Here is a 20,180-nt window from a genome sequence, read left to right as displayed (position 1 = left end):
TTATTATTTTTCAAACAACTTTAAGTTTATTTTAGAAGTATATTCCATAAAGAAAATAAAAAAACCCACTTTTAAAAGAGAAATTACGAGTTTATATATATATATATATATATATATATATATATATATATATATATATATATATATATATATATTCGCAGTTTCGTGTGAGGGGTCTCAAAAATTCCCCAAAAGATTCTGAATCGCCGATACTCCCTTTCCATCTTTAATTCTAGCTTTTCTTCCTAAAAATCCAACCTCTTTTTTTTTTCGGAGAACTTCATTCCATAACGGATACGTGCAATATAACCTTTTTCGATATTTTCATTTTTTTAATGTCTTGACTAAACCGTACAAGTACCAACTTAAGTACTGCAACGTGGAGCTAGACTTTTCGGCAAAGTCACTAAATCGTGGCGTAACTTTGTGAGAAAACAAAATTTTGTGTAACCATTCACTTTTTTATTTTTAATATCATTACATGAGCTATCTTTGCGTGTTAAAATCTACTGAAAAACACACACTTTAAATATCTTTGCAATAACCCTTATCCCTGAGTGGCTTCCGGGCCTTGATAAGTGGTGGGTGGGTGATCACTGTGTAAAAAAAAAAAAAAAAAAAATCTTTACGTTAGATAATAAATAATACGTCGCGTTTACGGATTATTGATGTAAAAAGGGAAATGCCGTGAGCCGAAACAAAAACCACAAACGAGTATACCGTTTTCTAGAATAATGGAGAAAGTGCGCGTTCAGTTTAGGGTTCATTTTCAGATTGGTGTTTCACTTTTTAACACTAAAAATATATATTTCAATAGATTTCATCTTTCAAAATATGCTTATTTTTGCTATGTCTATGCTAGTTATCTCCCTTAGATTTAATAATCCGTTTACATAAGCGCCTAAAGCCATAACGCGATTTAGTGACTTTGCGACTTTCCCAATTTAAAAATCCACTTTGTACCTAACTCTGTCCTTGAGAAGAGTCAATTGGATAGGAGCAGATAATTTAAAGGAGTTTTTGACACAAAGGCCGTAATAATATTTTACACCGGTTCATGAGAATCTTTCGATTATTTTGAATTTTTCAGTTGACATGATTTCTTGAGACAATTTCCCGTTTACATCGTTTTATTTTTAATTAACATTTTTAAAATTCTTTAAACTATATAATTCGGCGCACAAAACTGAAATTGTGACAAAACAAATCCAACAAACCGACATATTTTCTGTTTGAAAGACAAAAGAAAAAACAATTACTCCGTTTTTAATTTTTTTTCTTTTTGGAATGAATTTTCTGGAATGAAAGGTAAGTTTTTTTTTGTTTTTTTTTGTTTCTTTTTTTTTGTTTTTTTTGTGCTTATTCAAATTGAAATTTACGGCGGCAACTAAAAATAAAGAAAATGCAGAAAAGTCTGTACTCTTTAAGAATGAAGATGTCATATTCCAAAATTTACGTAAATCGTCAAGTAGTTTTTTTTTTTTTTTTTTTTTTTAACTAAAAAAAAAAAATCAAAATTTACAATTTTTAGCGATTTTAATACGAACTGTATAGAACATAAAGCTGATATTTTCCCTCTCAACTTCAATTTGTGTTGTCTCGCCCTTATTTAGGTTAGAAAAAGCGGGGTGATTCTTTTTTGGGACGCCAGCTCACCTAAAAATACGCCACGGGACAAATTTCATTCTTCATAAAACAACTTTCTACATTAAAAACAAAAACAAAAAACAAACAAAACAACTTATTTTTACACATTTATCTCGCGAATAAACATGGAATTATATATTAAAAACCGCGTTTATTATTTTTAATATCCAACAACGGAGTTGAAGTCAATGATTTCGATTTTAAAACAAAACTAATTTTTGTGATAAATCTCTGTTTGGCGTACTCATGAATTATTTTTTTAAAAGAATAAAATTGAATAAAGTTAATTTTTACAAGAATGTTCAGACATTTACCCAGCAAATAAGTATAAAAATATGTAGGAAAAACTGCGTTTATTATTTTTAAAAATCCAAATTATACATTGGGTATGAAGTTGACATCCTTTTTTTTTCTTTTCTTAAACGAAAGAGACTTTGTTTGATAAAATTGTGTTTGGCGTACTCATGAATTATTTTTTCTAAAGAATAAAATTGAATAAAGTTTATTTTTACAAGAATGTTGAGACATTTACCTAACAAATAAGCATAAAAATATATAGGAAAACCCGCGTTTATTATTTTCAAAAAATCCAAATTATACATCGGGTATAAAGTTGACTTCCTTTTTTTTTTTCTTCGTTTAAGAAAAAAAAAAGGAAGTCAACTTCATACCCCGATGTATAATTTGGATTTTTTTAGCCTTTTGTACATCTAACAGGGCTGCAAGGAATTCAAAATAGTCAACCTTCTTCCTACCCAACAGTTTTGCCAAACACTGCTTAACAGTTTTAATCAGCTTTTCCCATGCCCCCACCCTTGCCAAGCTGAATAAAGTGAAATTGTAAGGTGATTAAGCGAAGTAAACTTAAACTGTTTTTTAAAGTTGTCGGAGACAAATATGTCTGATAATATTATACCTGACGCTAAGAATGATTTGGCATTATCGGAATACACAAGTAGGTACACCGTAATAATTGGTAGACCTAATAAAGGTTAACAAAAAAGCTTATACATCTAAATAATAGAATGTACACTTTTACGTCTCAGTTATTGGACTAAATAAAAAAAAACGTGCAGTAAAATCCACACCCACCTATTTTAAGGATGGACAAAATGTACCCTATGAGGATAGCTGAGACCCAGATGGGGCCTTGCAAGGTAGAGAATTGATTCTCTTGCATATAATATAACTGCAGAGAAATGTTTTCACTGCTTGTCTCTCCTGAGGGATCTAAAAATCAGATAATCTATACTTGCTAAAGTTTGAATTTATCCCCAAATGGCAGTAAATCAAATGTGCTTCATTAATGACCTGCTTGGTCATGTGGTGATTCTTTCCTAATGGAAACGGAAATTTCACATTGAAGGGGAGAACTTCGGAGTTCTGAATGTGTCCTCTGGTCCACATCAGACCATCCTTATCTAGGAATAAGCCAAGGGCAATAATCCTTGGAGGGGCAACCTTATTCAAAGGTTGTCTTAGATAATCCAATTCAAAGGGAAAAGTTTCGCTCTGCATGCGAGAAAAAAAGCATCAATTTAACTCTTTTATAATTGTCAGTACTTCAGTATCGTAACTTATCACTGAATATAAATACCTTTTCTAAGACATTAATCGCTGTAGATAATGTAGAAAAATCTAATATTTTTAAAGAAAAGGTGTTCTCATCCGAATTAACGTCATCCAAGAACATGTAGGAAATTATTTTCCTGTTGTTGCCATTAAAGGAGAGATGGGCCAGTTGATACTATCTTGGTTAAGCCAATCTGGTCCATATGCTCAGAAATAGAACACTTGTGCAAACTTAGAGGTAGTAATGCCTCTAGTTAAAAGATCTGTTGATTATCTGGCAAAGCCACATATTTGAATTTAGGGAGCACACAAAATTTGAGGTTAATCTCCTCCAAAGATTTATTTATATCTGATATACGGTTTTCCACAAAAAATTTTTTTTGAGCCCTTCCCATTTAGATATAGGGCTACTTGTGCATCAGACACAAGGAAAAGAACCTGGATATTGACAGGAATTAGGGTCTGCAAAATTTAAGGAATGTAATGTATAATAGCAGGATTCAGCATGCTATCAATAAAATAAGAATTGCATGTAGGTTGAGCATTTACCACCTTAGCAAAGGCCGGTAATTCTTCCTTAACATTTTTTATTAAAATTAAAAATTTTGACCCTTCAATAAAAGGAGTTACATACTTGGAAATCTTCTAAGCTGTATCTCCTAAACATTTTGTTAAAAGGAGGTTATTTATCTGTTGAATTAGATCCAGACCTATTATTACATATATAACAGAACCATTTAATTTGGAGTATCCTGGACAAAGACAAAATCCCTCATTAGTTAATTTTGACGTGATCTCGTTAAACCTAATCACATGAAATTTCAACTTTGGGTCGTTTGCAAATAAAGTAGAAAATAGAAAGGGTTTATGATATCCCAATTTAAGGGAGACTTCAACTTCCCGGAGTTTCAAAGAATTACACCCAATAAGAGTGTTTACTGGTATCTCAATCGTTGTTGACATTATTTTCTTTTCAGGACTTAATAGGTTTAAGACTGCTTGAGAAAAGAATGACCTCTGACTGCCCATATCTAATAGACAGTAGAAATAGACAGGATGGCCCCTAAACCTCATCAAGATTTTAATTACATGAAAAATACAATTTCCCTCTCTCGTTAAAGAGGTATGTCCCTCAAAGAATTTTGGACTATTAAAACACATAATAGAATAGTGGTTCTTTAGTCCACAAACAGCGCAAGGATAAAGGAAACCCTTAATGCCCTTGCATTTAATTTCAGAGTGCTTCCGAGACACCTGATGCATAATTTTAATTCCTTGGCCCTTTGATATTTAGCATCCAAATTCAAATATTTGGGACAGTCCTTAACAGAGTGGTCTGTACCCTTGCATAATTTGCAAATTTTATTATTTCGTTATTATTAACAACTGTTTTGAAGGTATTCACACCCTTCTTAGTATTAAAGGATTTGGAAAAAGATTTGGTCACCATATTGGATCTAGCTTCTAATGAAGAAGCTGTTATTTTAGGTGGGCTATTTTCCTGCCTTGTGGTGCCTAATGGAGCTACTATTAAAATGTCCTAAATGTCGATGCTATGTGATATTATAGAGGAAAGCGAAGGAAAACATTCATTAGTTCTCTATGTACACTGTTTGAGAATTTCGCAAACAAAATATGTGCTATTATAGCTCCTGATGTAGAATTTTCTAACAACTTATTCATCGAGCTTGTCTAGTTTGACTCGTTCAAGCATAGCTCTAAGGTCTGTTAATGAAGTAATATTTCAGACTGAGGAATAATTTCCTCAAAAATTATATTTTTAATCAAGGTAGGATTAAGGAATTTCTCCTTTAAACACAACAATACTTGATCATAATTTTCAGGGCTCAAGTCAAAACTTAATTTGCTTAATTTATTTCTCATATTAGATATAAACTGCGCCGATGCACGGCATATTTTGTCTCTCTTCAGTGGGTGATTTTAATATTAGCCCATCGATCAGATCATTTAAATCCAAAATCCAAGTTTCAATCTCCAAACAACTCAAATTGGCCAATACTCCCTCGGCCATCTTCTCCACTGCAACATCCTGGTGATATGAGACTTTGGCAGATATTTCTTTCACAGCCATGTTGTTAGAAAAATGGAAATAACGAGTGGGAGAAAATCAGGAAACATGTTTTTAAAACAGACCAGGGAATTATTACCAATTGAGCAACGCCCTCCCAGCCAATTCAGATGTGCGAAAAAAACCCAAAAAACTTTTAACGTCAAGAAAAGCCGATATATATTTTATTTGCTACTAGCGGGGGTACCCGGCGTTGCCCGAGTGCTTGTTTCCGGGACGGGGGGGGGGGGGAGTTTAAAAAAATGTTATGGTTGGTAAGTAGGAAGGATCAAACCCGGAGTCATGAGTAAAAGTAGGAAAATAAAGTGTGAAAAAAAAACAAAAAAAAAACATCTGCAACGTTAACAGTTCGGCCACCAAGAAAAGTCCATTCCAGTTGTTTAGGAAAAAAAAAAACGACTACGGTAGGTCGGCGCGAACGTGAAAATATAATGTGAATTGTCCAGCATGCTAACCACTGCGCCACAGAGCACTGCAGCTTAGTTTAGTGATTTTAAATAACTTCACATGAAAGAACTACGAAGCCAAACCGGTGTTCTCTTCTCAACTGTTCCTTGTGAACGATCCCCAAACAGTGTTAAGTGGTGGCAGGGGGAGGAGGAATTTATTAGAGAGAAAATATTTTACCACTTCCATTGATCTTAACCGATTTTGGCCGTGACTTCTCAGCAGAAAAAGTATAGAAATTTAAGATTATCGAGGAATTTGAGAAATAATAAGCCTATAACACACCTCAGATATTGTTCTGCCGTTTGTGCATATTATATTTGCATGAAATATCTTGATTTTTAATCCTATTAATGTCAAAATCCGACGGGAAAAAATGAGTTCATTTTATTTATATAGAGATTATTTAAATTCCACCGCGCCAGTAGAAACTGTAAAAATAAGGAGAAGCGGGGGACCTTTGCACAAGACAAACAAAAATATCCTGCCAGCCACTAACCCTCCCCGCTCCATCATGCTAGATGGTGTAGGGAAGAGGAAATACAAGCGATATACTAACGGGGCAAGGGAAATAACTCTTCTAAATGCAATTTCTATTTTTCCTTGTCATCTCGTGTCTTATGGCAAAAAGACCCCCAAAAAAAAAGAAAAAAAATACAACAACAGTTTAATCGCCACCTAAACTACAATCCTGACATTAATCCTTATCAATATCAGTGAAGAGAAAAAAAATGTCTTTTTTACAATGCAACTCGATTGGGTTTTAAACTTACAATGACTATAGATTCGAACGATTTTTTTTTTATTTAAATCAATATTAAAAGCAGTATTAATTACTAACGAATTAACTTAATCTTCAAACTTTAATTTTCAAAATTAAGCATTACTTTTAATCCACATGAGTGATAATTAAAAATTATCATAATGACAAGTTTTTAAATTTTTTTATAAAAGAATTATGACAATAAAATATGATCTAAGAGCATTTTTTTTCCTTTTCTTTTTTTTATAACAAATTAATGTAATTTCTTCTAAATCTGCATTTAAACAAGTTACAGAATTAAATTAAATCTTTCCTTTCTTCACCCAAAAAAGGTGATGAATAATAAAAAAAAAACGGGAACTCGTGACTGTTTTGTATCCTAAATTTTTGTCTGCTAAAATTTTAATCATGTGATTACAGTGTAGTGTCAATAAAATAAACCATTCATTCAAGTGCCGCTTGTTATGGATTTTGCTGAATACCATATTAAAAATCACTTTATTGGTACTTATGCACTTATGTTACCAGGCTGGCGTATGTATTGTAACTATTCTGTATTTTCTCCTAACAATTTAATAAACAAAAAGATATCGTAAAACTTGAATTTAACTTTAAAATACTATTTAAAAAATAGCACGGTAACATGCACCACTTTATTTTACATTTAAATTCCAATCATTTTAAAACAGTTACATCTTCTTTTTAGAAGGTTGAAGACAAGGTGGAAAAAAAAGCAAATTTGCATGATGCTCTTATTTCGATTCAAGCTAGGCTGATAAGCCGCTGAAACAGCTTACGATATCGATGAAGTGTTTAGCCTAGGTATCACTACTGAATGCACAACACAATGGTGGTTTAAGAAATTAGCATAGTGGTCAGCTATAGGATGTTGACAACGATCAATTATTAAGTACCTAAGTCGAAGCCAATCCACTCTCAACTGTTTGAGAACTTACTTCTGAATTGGATATAACATATACAACAAATTCCAACCACTTGAGAGAGATTGGAAAGACAAATAACTTGATAAATGGGTGCCTCGCGAATTGAAAGACAACCAAAATGAACACTGTTATGAAATGTCATCTTCCCTTTCACGCAACAAGAATGATGCTTTTTCTTGTCTGGGTTGTGATTTGTGATGAAAAGTGGGTTCTTTATAACAACCAATGATGCTTAGCTCAGTAGCCAACAGAGCTCCACAATACTTCCTGAAGTCAGAGTTGCACCAAAAAAAAGGTCATGCTGACTGTTTGGTGATCTGCAATTAATCTCATCCATTATAGTTTTTGAATGCAAGCATTCAATTACAACAGAGAATACTGTCAACAAATAGATGAAATGTATCAGAAACTTCGACAACAACACCCAGCAGTAGTTAACAGAAAAAGCCTAATTCTCTTCCATGGCAATGCTAGCTGCACATGGCTAAACCAACCCTGCAAAAGTTGAATGAATTGGGCTACAAAACTCTGCCTCATCTGCCATACTCTTCAGATGTCTCACGTACTGACTACTACTTTTTCAAGCAACAACTTTGTGTGAGAAATGCTTAAAAATCTTAAGCAATATCAAAAGCTTCATTGCCACTAGAGGGCAAGATTTTTACGTTACTAGCACAAATACACTCGTTTTGCGTTGGCAAAAATATGTTGATTCTTATGGTGCTTATTTCAATAAATAAATTAATATTTGAACCGATATGTATTTATCTAAATTTAAATGTTAAAAAACGCAATAACTTTTTTGTCAACCTGATAATTAAAAAAATTTTTTTTTTTTAATCTATGCTATTTTTCGTCAATGAGCAAATAAAAAGATGTATTTAGAAAGCGAACATTAATAATGTTTTCTGTGGAAGACAAATTTATTAATCTTCTCATCTCAGTAATAAAAATCATCGCATAACCTATATTACTTGTTTTTTTTTATTGCTAGAACAAAAATATAGTCTCTAAACCAAATAACTGAAACAATTATGAGTTCAGAGCTAATTAAATTTCTTTGTGCACAGCTAATTTTACAATCTGTTAATATCAAATAAAAAGTGACTTTTAGTTTATAATTTCATACAAAAATTTTGAATTGAAAATAAGTTTCCAATAAAGTTAATTTAAGGATTTAGTTAACATTTAAATAATGCTTGGTTTTAGAAATTAAAAATTAATATTTCCTTCTAGAATGCATTGTATCATAAATAACCTCGACACCTCGAAAGCATGTGGACCTGATCTCATCCCGGCTGTACTATTAAAAAATGCTCCGCTGAGGTTGCACCAGTTCTCTCACAACTTTACAACGAAATTTTTTTTTTTTTTTTTTTTACACAGTGATCACCACTTATCAAGGCCCGGAAGCCACTCGGGGATAAAGATTATTGCAAGTACATTACGTTAGTGTGGAGATTTGATGAAGTGTTTACTTAAGGGGGCGGTTCATTAGGAATTTGTTAACATTGGACTTGAAGACATCCAAGTTGTAGTCCGGTGGGAAGCAGGCAGACGGAACAGAGTTCCACAGGCGTGCAGTTCTAAGAAAGAAGCTTTGTTCATGGAATCCACGTTTTGATTTAGGCACAGATATAGTGGGGGAGATTTTTCACAGTGGATACAGCTAGACGGGTGTTTTTTGTGAAAGATTGGCAAGGGGGGACCAGAGATTGGAGTTCAGACGAGCACCTGCCATGGAAATAACGACAAAATAAGGATATGCTCGCAACGTCTCTTCTGTGGGAGAGAGGTTGCAGGGTAGAGAAAAGGGCATCCTCCACTAAGCCACAAAGTCTATTTTGTACTCTGTCAAGGCAGGATAGGCTGTTTTTAGCCGCTCCTGTCCAGATATGGCAACAGTATTTCATCCTTGGACGTACTTGGCTTTTATATAGATAGAGAATTGCATCATTAGTGAGATATCTTCTGGAGCGGTAGAAGGATCCCACCATCTTTCCAGCGACCTTGGCAACAGACTTGATGTACGTGTTCCATTTCAGATCAGGAGTAAAGGTCAAACAAAGAAGCTTGTCAAAACATGGGGCTTCACCCAGACAAGAGCCGTCCATCCCAATTGATGCCAGATGGGGATCAGAGCGTTGATGATGTAAGGATAGGAGTTTAGTTTTGGATGCAGTAAAGGTAACCAGCCACATCTTCCCCCACTGAACCACGTGCTCGAGATCAGAGGAGAGAGAATCAGGGAGAACTTTGTCATTTACAGCCTTTGATGTGTTGCTGTAGATGGTCGTGTCATCAGCATAGATGTCAACGAATGATTTAAGTATGTGTTTAGGGAGGTTATTGATGTAGATCAGGAAGAGAGTTGGGCCCAGGATTGACCCCTGAGGGACTGTAGCATTTATATTGCAGGCCTCCAATTTATGTCCATCTACCACTACTCTTATGAGCCTATCGGAGAGAAATGATTTAATGATTGAGAAAACATTTCCAGTTATACCGTAGCTGGAAATTTTGTGAAGTAGACCCTTATGCCATACCTTGTCGAAGGCCTTTGATATGTCAAGAGCAATTGCCCTAAAAAGGAAGCCTTTGTCAAGAGATTCACTAATCCTGTGAGATATAACCGTCAGCACATCTGCGGTAGATCTTGCAGAGCGGAAACCATATTGTGTGTCACTAAGAAGGTTATTCCTGCTGAGGTGGTTGACTATTTCTCTATTTAATATGGATTCCAGCAACTTACTCATAACACACAGGAGACCTATTGGTCTGTACTGAGAGGGAAATGACTTATCACTTGAATTCTTAAATACAGGACAAACTGATGAGGTCTTCCAGGGAGTCAGAAAGCACTTCTCCTTAAGGCAGCGCTTAAATAGTTTCGTAAGTATGGGAGCGAGTTCTAGTTGAAGCTTTTTTAACACTATAATTGGGATGCCATCAGGGCCAGTTGCTTTACTAGAATCTAGATTCTTGATTAGCTTGGCGACCTCATGCACGGATATTTGTATGTTACCTAGCTTGTTCTGTGTTATAGGAGGAAATATGGGGAGTTGATGGCCTTCGTCACATAGGGTAGAATTAGCTGCAAAGTTCTTTGCAAATAGTTTGGCCTTGTCTGACGCTGATGAGATGACCTCTGGTCCATTGATAATGGTTGAGATAGAACACACTTCTGTTCAGGATCCTATTTGTTATTTGCCAAAACTGGTGGGAACCAAGCCGCTGATCAGCTACCTTGGATTTAATAGACTGGGCATATAGCTCTCTTGCATTTTTTATTACTCTTTTACAGTGGTTGCTGGCAGTCCTGAAAGCAGCTTTAGTCTCAGTGCATCTATTACGTTGGTAGCTATGGAAAAAGTGATTTCTGTGCACGATAGCAGCAGCACATTCTGGGGAGAACCATGGCTGGCTGTTAGGTTTTTGTTAGAATTTTTTAGATGGTATGAATTGGTCTATGCCTACAATTAACCATTCGGTCAGATCTGATTCTATAGAGGACACTTCCTTTTTAAACATGGAGTGCAGAGGTAAATCAGATATGAATGTACGGAAGCTATCCCAGTCAGCCATAGAGTATCGGTATACAGTACAGTGGAGGGGTACATCTGGGGACTTCTTACATTTCATTTTTATCTTAACTGATACGATGGAGTGATTGGAGGATCCTAGAGGAGAATGAACGGAACATGAACATAGCTCAACGGAAGTTGAGAGAAAAAGGTCTAGGAGGCTTGCATATTGACCGGGTGTATCGGGCACACGGGTGGGTTCGCGAACAATCTGAGTGAGGTCATAAGCAATGGCAAAATCATGACAAAACCTCCCCTCATCGTCTGTCTTCTTTGAATGGGTCAGCCATTCCACGTTATGGATGTTGAAGTCACCACAAATGTGGATGTTAGCCCAGGGATGTGTAGACAGTATGTGGTCTATTTTCTTAGATATGCTCTTAAAGATAGTAACTCCGCTGTTGTGGGGCCGATAGGGGGCAAATATAAATGCAGTGGTGTTAGCAAGTGAAACCCTGAAGCACATATAGGGTAAATTAGGATCTTCTCTAGAGATATCCCTGCCACACGGGAAGCCATCCTTAATGTAGGCACATATTCCATGCCCATGGCGATCTTGGGGGTCAGATTTAGCCTTAGCGAATCTTGCATTCCTGACTGCTGGAAAACTGCTTCTGTGATGCCAGTTTTCAAGAATTCTAGCGAAAGAACTGACTCATTAAATTATTGCCCCATTAGCCTCCTCTCGCTTTTTGCCAAAATATTTAAATCCATGATTAATCAAATTAGTTCATCATCTTACAGCTGCTAAACTTCTGACCAATGATTAATATGGATTTATTCCACAGCAGATATCCTAATTGTAGTCTCTGAACATATATACCGTTGCTGGATAAAGCAGTGGAGTGTAGAACGGTAGCCCTAGATATATCTAAAGCTTTTGACAGGGTATGACATGAAGCTCTTCTCAGGAAAATTAGATCATATGGTATCACTGGAAGAATACATAATGTAATTAAATCCTTCTTAAGTAAAAGAAGAATACAGGTTGTCATCGACGGACAAGCATCTAAACAATATGATATAAATGCCAGAGTACCTCAAGGGTCTGTCCTTGGACCTTTATTATTCCTAATATTCATAAATGACCACCCTGATAAAATTGTCTCTGAAATGGGTATAGTTGCTGATAAGCACCATGCTCTATAACAGGCATGAGGGGAAAACTAATGAACACATATCTAAGGAAATGGCAGAAACACTAGAGGAATGGTCCATTGATTGGTTCAAAAGAGAGTCACCAACCTGATAGATCCTGAACTGTCATCTAAGCTTCAGCCTGTCCCATCGACAAGATGTTGCATCTTTCTGCCTGTTCTACAAGTATTTTAATGATGAATGCTCTGACAAACTACAAGCACTTGTACCTTCTCAACGTAAATAAACCCAACAAACTCGACAAGCAGCTAAATCCCACTCTTACACAGTAGAGATTTCTAGGTGTAAGAAAGTCTTCTATTCTTATAGTTTCTTCCCCAGAAGTGCTAGACTTTGGAATTCCCTTCCGGGATACTTTTCCAACTGTACTGACATGCAGAAGTTCAAGTGTAATGTGAATAGACATCTTGCTGCCCACCTCCTTTCATAATATCCCTGCAACTTAAGTCCCAGTTAGCAGCCCCCTACTTTAAAGTGGCACTGTGCCTTGTTTGGGGTGAAAATTGAATTTAAAAAAAAAAGGAAAGGAATTTAGTAGAAATAATTTAAATTTAAATCTGTCATTTATTAGGATATTGAAAATTAATAAATTTTTATGAACAAGGAAAATTTGTCACTTATGGCCGTCCATAGATACTGAAAGTTAATTGTTTTAGGTGTTGTCTGCTTAAATGTGCAGAATTTTTTTGGATATACTCGCCTATATATTTCTTTTTAATAATACAGGGTGACCCAAAAAAAACAACAGCTAAATGGAGGGCATCTAGGACATATGCTGGAGAACAGAGAAAAAAAGACCAAAGACCCTAGTGTTTTGATGTGATGTTTTGAATGTAACCAAAGTTTCATTTCATTCAGACAAAACACTAAGAAACGGGGCCTAATTAGAGTTGGGGCCTGTTTTTTGGGGTCACTTGTATTTCAAGCCAAAGGAAAGATTTTACTTTTATATTTCACGTGACTAATTATTGAATCCAAACTTAAACAAGGTATTATTATATTTGTACTGACTTGTTATCCCATATTTTTAACATTCAATTTGGCTAGTTTTCAAAAAATTTGCTGCCATTGTTATGTTTTGTCATTTTTTAAGGTTTTATCATTTTGTAATGCTCAACTTATAATACTCCAGTTTTATGGAATGTAAAAATAAATAATGTTTACATGCAATTTAAACCCTGGCCCTTCTTCAATATGAAGTACAAATTACAATGAATTAATTTCATTTTACTAGTTTTAACTTGTATCATGTAAGGAATTTTGAAATTAGTGTCATACTCAATTAAGCTTTACTGTGTCCATTGCAGGCTGAACTCTACTTTTATTATAAGCACCATCTCTTTTAAAAATAATGTATTCCCACAGTTCATAATTGAAGTGAAACCAAGTCCAGCTTGGTCCTAACATGCTTAACTGATTGAAGTCTGATTTTATTTAACATTTATAACTATTTGTTATGAGCCATGTTTGATTACCACTTCCAACTTGCTAAATCTAGCATTCATTTGGCTGCTTACTAATTTTACTATTCATATTTCTTTTACTTTCCTACCAGTTCGGTCCCCCTGATCTCATGATCACAAACAGGGCAGGAGGGCAGTTGTCTTTGTCAGGTACTTCTTCGAAGATCGGGGCCAGTACTTCCCCATTACCACCGTTATTGCCACCAGTCTGTTTCATTATCCCCTCTCCTGGTTCCATAGACAGTGCTTCACAATCAGGGCAGGGGGGCAGTATCCGTCTTTGTCAGGTACTCCTTCGTAAAGGCAAGAGAGGTGGTCCTTCTTCCGCTTCTTCAGTATGTGCATTATATGGCTAAAAATCTTCTCCGTTGTCCTGCATTATACTTTCTGTCCTTTTAGAAGACATTGTACTGTCTGAGTCTTCCTCTTCCTCTGATGTAACAACATAATGGCAAGGGCATAGATCCTTCACGTCGCGAGGCACGCCGTCCACCAAAATCGATTGAGGGCTGATTACCTTGGTCACCTCACCTTTGCCGAACCTCGTGGTACATTGATTTTGCAGTCTTTTGACCCACATGCAATCTCTGGTAAGAGCTGTTCTTGGGACCTGGGGATGCAGTTGCGAGATTGGTTTCCTTTACTCAAATTTCGTATTGATAAATCCTGTTGCCAGGCATAGTGAAGGGAGATACGCTGTCTCTGGGTATGATGTTATACCAGTAGGCAGCCTCTTGTATGGGACAGCGCATTCTAGCCACTATTCGTTTCACTGTAGGGTTACATCGCTCCGCTATGCCATTCCCGGCTGGAGCGTATGCATAACGGAATCGCAAGTGAACTCCCCATTTATGTGCAAATGCTTGGAACACATTGCTACAGAAAGCCATATCATTGTCAAAAAGGATTTCAGGCAGCGAGCAATGTTTAAGGAACACTGCCTCCAAAATAAGCTTAAACCAGGCTTAGGGTCAAACAAATCCAACTTGCCTCCTCCCTTGAGGCTTGCATTCACAAATGTCTGTGGGCTTAGAACTAATTTAGCTGATGTTGAAGCATTTCTCCTAACAAATAACCCGGATATCTTAGCACTAAGTGAGACTAACCTACACTCCTCCATCCCCTCTAACCACTTTAACATGCCTGGATATCTCCCACTGCCGTAAGGACTCTGACAGACACATGCACAGACTTGGAGTTTACATTTGTAATACCCTTTCCTTGACTAGAGAAACAAACCTAGAATCGGATGATTAAGTCTTTGTGTGCTTTAGACAAAACATGCAACACAACATTAGATACTTTTATTTTCTCTACTGCTCTCCCTCGACCCAGGACTGCACCATAATAAACAAAGTCTCTGACAGCATAGACACAGCACTCTCCCCTGACACTAGCGCACAAGTACATGTATTTGGTGACTTTAATGTCCACCACAAAAACTGGCTTGGATTTTCTACTTACACAGATGCAGCGGGCAGCACAACTCATAGCTTCTCTATATCTCACTCCCTATCACAAATGGTTACGTTTCTAACCCGTTTCCCTGACCAGGAAGAACAACACGCCTCACTTCTAGATCTGTTTTTGACCACAGTTCCCGATGATTGTATAACGAATGCTGACAGCCTACTTGGGAACGCTGATCATGCAGTGATAATGGTTGAAATCGCCCTAAACTCTACAGCCAAAACTGAAGAGCCAGTGCTCAAAACAACGAGATATTATAAAAAGGCTGACTGGGAAGCCATCAGAGATCTTATCAGAGGTTTACTTCGATTTGCGCAACTGCCATTGCTTAAAGGCAGCATACATACCACAGATTTCACCGACATAAGTCCAGTTCAAACAGACAGAAGTATATAGAAGCTAGAAATAACGTTAAGAAAGAAATAACGACAGCTAAGAGAGAATTTACGGAAACCACTAAAAAACCTATCGAAGCACAAAAACTAGGAACTCATGACTTCTGGAAAATCTACAACAGTGTAGTAAATAATGGGCAATCAACAATTCCCCTACTAACCAACAATCACGAGGTTGTTTGCTCAGCAACCGAAAAGACTAACATGCTTGCCAGTCGGTTTGCCTCAAACTCCACAATGGACCCTCCAACCACCCCCTACCTGACTTTCCTATGCGGACAGACGCCACGCTAGACGATCTGAAAATCACCCCTGCTCAGGTGCATGCTATCATAGAAAACCTTGACACTTCAAAAGCATGTGGACCCGATCTCATCTCAGCTGTGCTATTAAAAAAGTGGTCAGCCGAAGTAGCTCCAGTTCTCTTCAAACGCTACAACAAATGCCTTAATGAATCTTGCTTTCGGGCTGTTGGAAAACTGCATCTGTGGTACCAGTATTCAAGAATTCTGGCAAAAGAACTGACCCATTAAATTATTGTCCCATTAGCATCCTCCCACTTTTTGACAAAATATTTGAGATCTTAATTAACCATGCTCTAGTCCATCACCTTACAGATGCTAAACTTCTGACTGACCAACAATATGGATTTAGACAAGACCGTTCCACAGCAGACATCCTAACTAATCTCTGAACATATGTACCATTCACTGGACAAAGCGGGGGAGGGCAGAGCAGTAGCTCAAGACATATCTAAGGCTTTTGACAGGGTATGGCATGAGGGTCTCCTCAGGAAAATTAGATCATACGGTATCACTGGTAGAATACTTAACATAATTAAATCCTTCTTAGATAAGAGAAAAATCCAGGTTGTCCTCGACGGTCATACATCTAAACAATATGATATAAATGCGTGAGTGCCCCAAGGGTCTATCCTTTGACCTCTATTGTTCCTGATATTCATAAATGACCTCCCTGACAAAATTGCCTCTGAGATGGGTATATATGCTGATGACACCACACTCTATAACAGGCATGAGGGGAAAACAAATGAACACATATCTAAAGAAATGGCAGAAACACTAGAGGATGACCTCCAATCTGTAGTGGAATGAGGACAAACATGGATGGTCACATTCAATGCCGTTAAGACTAAACTAGTCTCATTCAATAATTACAAAAAACCTTCTCTACCACCTATAGCAATGGCCAACGACTCTTTATCTGAGAGTACATCTTTCAAACTCCTTGGCCTAACATTCACAGGAAACATGAGTTGGAACAATTACATTGAAAGCATTGTCAGGGCCACTGCAAGGAAGGTGGGCTCTTTCTACCGTGCTAGAAAACTACTAACACCCGAACATACCCTGTACCTCTATATGGCCACCATTCACCCATGTGTGGAGTATTGCTGTCATATTTGGGCTGCTGCATCTGCTACTAGTCTCTCGCTCCTTGACAAGGTTCAAAAGAGAGTCACAAATTTGATAGGCCCTGAACTGGCATCTAAGCTTCAGCCTCTGTTCCATTGACGAAATGTTGCATCCCTCTGCCTGTTCTACAAGTATTTTAATGGTGAATGCTCTGACGAACTGCAAGCACTTGTGCCCCCACAACATGAACAACCTTGCCAAACCCGACAGGCAGCTAAATTCCACCCCCACACTGTAGAGATCCCTAGATGTAAAAGATCTTTCTACTCCAGTAGTTTCTTCCATAGAACCACTAGACTTTGAAATTCCATCCCAGGTCCCTGCTTCCCCAACTGTACTGATGTGCAGAAGTTCAAGTGTAACGTGAACCAACATCTTGCTGGCCAAATCCCTACATAGTACCTCAGTGGTTTTTGCCCTTGATAGTAGCGCCCTACACTAAAGTGGCAATGTGCCTTGTTTGGGGTGAAAATGTAATAAAAAAAATAAATTAAAAAAACTGATGAATCCTGCTTGCCGAGTCCTGCCTCACCAATTTCCTCAAAATAGAGAAATGCGATGGACCGCAATCTGTTAGATTTAAAAAATGGAAGGTTTCATAATGCGTGATATCCATTCCAATTCTCTGCCAATTCTCATTCACTTCCAGCTTTCCCTTTTCCCACTTGACCGGCGCTGGGTCAATGAACTGACTTTCCTCACATTTCCATATGACCATTTTAACGGTTGCTTTTTTTGTGGTTGGACAAGTTTTCCTGAAAAGTAGGTAGTGCGTCGCATCCCCACATGTCCACTATCTTCATGAATAGCCATGATTTGACTCTCATCCAGCTCATCTGTATGAACCGCGCCGATCACCGGGTCAAGCCCATGTTTCTTCTTCATCACCTCAACCCACCACTGTGGTTCTCACGTTAATCGGTCAGCGCTGTTTCGTTTTGATGAAACCAGCATCACGTCCACTGTCAGCCCATACTCTTTCATGAGCTCCTTCAGAGTGCTTAGTCGCCTCCTAATAAGCATCTCGCTGCTTTGGAGCATACTCGCGCCTTTCCAGTTAGCATGTCTGAGACCCAATGGTATATGCAGACAGAATCTGTCTTTATGTGTAGCACCTTGTCCTGCCATTGAAGAGCCAAATTGATGCCTTTCAATACGGCATCCAGTTCAGCTAAGTTGATGTGTTGGGAGTCATCTTCAGGTTGCAGCCAACATGCCTCTTCCAACACAGTATCACGCATCTCCAAGGCTGCACCAATTACCTAGGGAGCTAGCATCGACTCATACATTCAGCTCTTTGCTCTCCACACACCAATTTCTCCGGGCCGGATTGTTCTACTGCACAGATTCTAAGATCTCGAACATCATATGTGCAGTATAGCGTCCCTTGCTTCATAATCCCAGACCTTTGTTACCAAACTTACTCTCCTGAGTATTCCACAAGCCACACGGATATATCCTGCGGTAGGTGGCCGTAATAAAAGGATATTCAAGATAGGTATTCCACCAGGGAAATAAATGGATAAAGAGGTTCTGAAGTAATAAAGAAGTACAGAAGTTTATTGAGAATATTTACAGAGACAGCATGTTACGTTTTTTTAAGTGTTCCCGCCTAGGGAAGGCTCTCACAACCGGTGACTGGTGATAACGTTCTTTCGATAAAAAGTTCCAGCGGTGAATTGTTCATCTCACCATAACACCTCCCCCAAGACAATTTCTCCCAAGAGAATTTGGCATAATATCGTTTGCTTTTTGGCTTGGGGCTCAGCTGGTTACTTTTTCTCCTCAATATTGTTTAAGTGGGTGGAGTTGGTGGAGAAGCTGGAACTCTCAAATCTGGAGTAAGTTCTGTTAAGGGTTGGGGAATATTAAAAGAATCATACAAAACCTCTACGGGCAGGTCATTTTCTTCTGCCTGTTTGTAGTCATCAGTGTGTCTAGGTCTTAGCTGATTTATATGCCTGCGGCAGTCGAATTTATTACTTCTTACAGAATATAGCATGTGTCCGATTCTTTTCATGATAATCCCCTCCTCCCCAAAATTTGTTCCACTCCTGTAATTTAGGAAGAATATTCTGTCACCAGGTTTGTAAAACCTTGTTGGAAAATATTCTTTTGTTGTTGTTACTCTGGTTGAACTTGGTAAAATTCTGTCAAATACGGATCTGATTTTCCGTGCAAACATCAGTTCGGCTGGTGACGAACCGGTATCAGTGTTTGGGTTCAGAGTTATCCTGTACACCGATAAAAATTGTTCAAGACTCTTCTCGCCAGTGTCCATGCCTTGGTTTTTCTTCAAAGCTCTTTTGAATGTATCGACGAACCTCTCTGCTAGGCCATTTGACCTTGGGTGGTAGATTGCCGTTGTTAAATGTTCAATGGCTAGAGCCTTGCAGAATTCTTCAAATTCTTTGCTGGTAAATTGGGTGCCGTTGTTGCTGACAATAGTTTTAGGCACTCCAAAACGACTCAAGAGAACTCTTAGTGCATCTATTGTACTCATCGAAGTAGGGTGTTTGTATTTAAACACTTCTGGCCATTTTGTGAAACTGTCGACGACCACTAAGAAATAATGTCCATTTAAAGGACCTGCATAATCGATATGTAACCGAGTCCACGGTGTATCAGTCTTTGGCCACGGTTGTATCTGCACAGGTGGTGCCTTTGCTGCTAGCTGACACCCTTGACACTCTCTTACGAGTTTTTCAATGTCCTGGTCCATCCTAGGCCAATACGTATATCCACGCATTAAAGCTTTCATTCTCGACATGCCTGGATGACCACTATGAAATTCTTTTAAAATTCTTCTCTGAAGCGTAGTCTGTATGACGACTCTGTCTGCGTACATCAAGGTTTGAGCACAAATGGAAAATGCTAAAATTTTAGGGTCTTTCTTTGATTTTCCATTTAGTTGCACTAACTTTTTCATTTTCACAATATAATCATCCTTTTCTGCTGCCTTATTTATTTTGTCTAGAGTCACTGGTAACTCTCTGATTGTGTTGCACAGTAATCCGGAGAGTTCTTTTTCCTCTCTCAATGCAGCTATTACTGTGTCTTCCAAAGGTTCAGCACACTTTTGGATAAGCCTGGACAGTCCATGTGCATGTCCGATATTTTTGGATGAAATGTACTCCATTTTAAAGTTATAATTTAGTAGAATTATGCTCCATCGTTGGAGTCTGTTCGCAGTGTGCTTAGGTATGCTTTTT

The 20,180-nt window shown here is 37.5% G+C and overlaps 1 long non-coding RNA gene across 1 annotated transcript in view; it reads left to right on the top strand.

The window, feature by feature from the left end:
• Positions 1-876: 876 nt before the first annotated feature.
• The window catches only part of LOC145276678 (uncharacterized), a 74,173-nt gene continuing 54,869 nt past the window's right edge, over positions 877-20,180 (top strand). The window contains exon 1 of the long non-coding RNA XR_013867984.1: positions 877-1,308. This is a non-coding gene — a long non-coding RNA (uncharacterized LOC145276678). The remainder of the gene's footprint in view (positions 1,309-20,180) is intronic.

The sequence above is a fragment of the Euprymna scolopes genome, chromosome 5 (assembly GCF_053919585.1).
Source record: "Euprymna scolopes isolate OS-2025 chromosome 5, ASM5391958v1, whole genome shotgun sequence".
In the NCBI taxonomy this organism is placed as follows: Eukaryota; Metazoa; Mollusca; class Cephalopoda; order Sepiida; family Sepiolidae; genus Euprymna; species Euprymna scolopes.
Note: the sequence above shows the minus strand (reverse complement) of the source record. Positions and strands in the feature narration are given on the sequence as shown.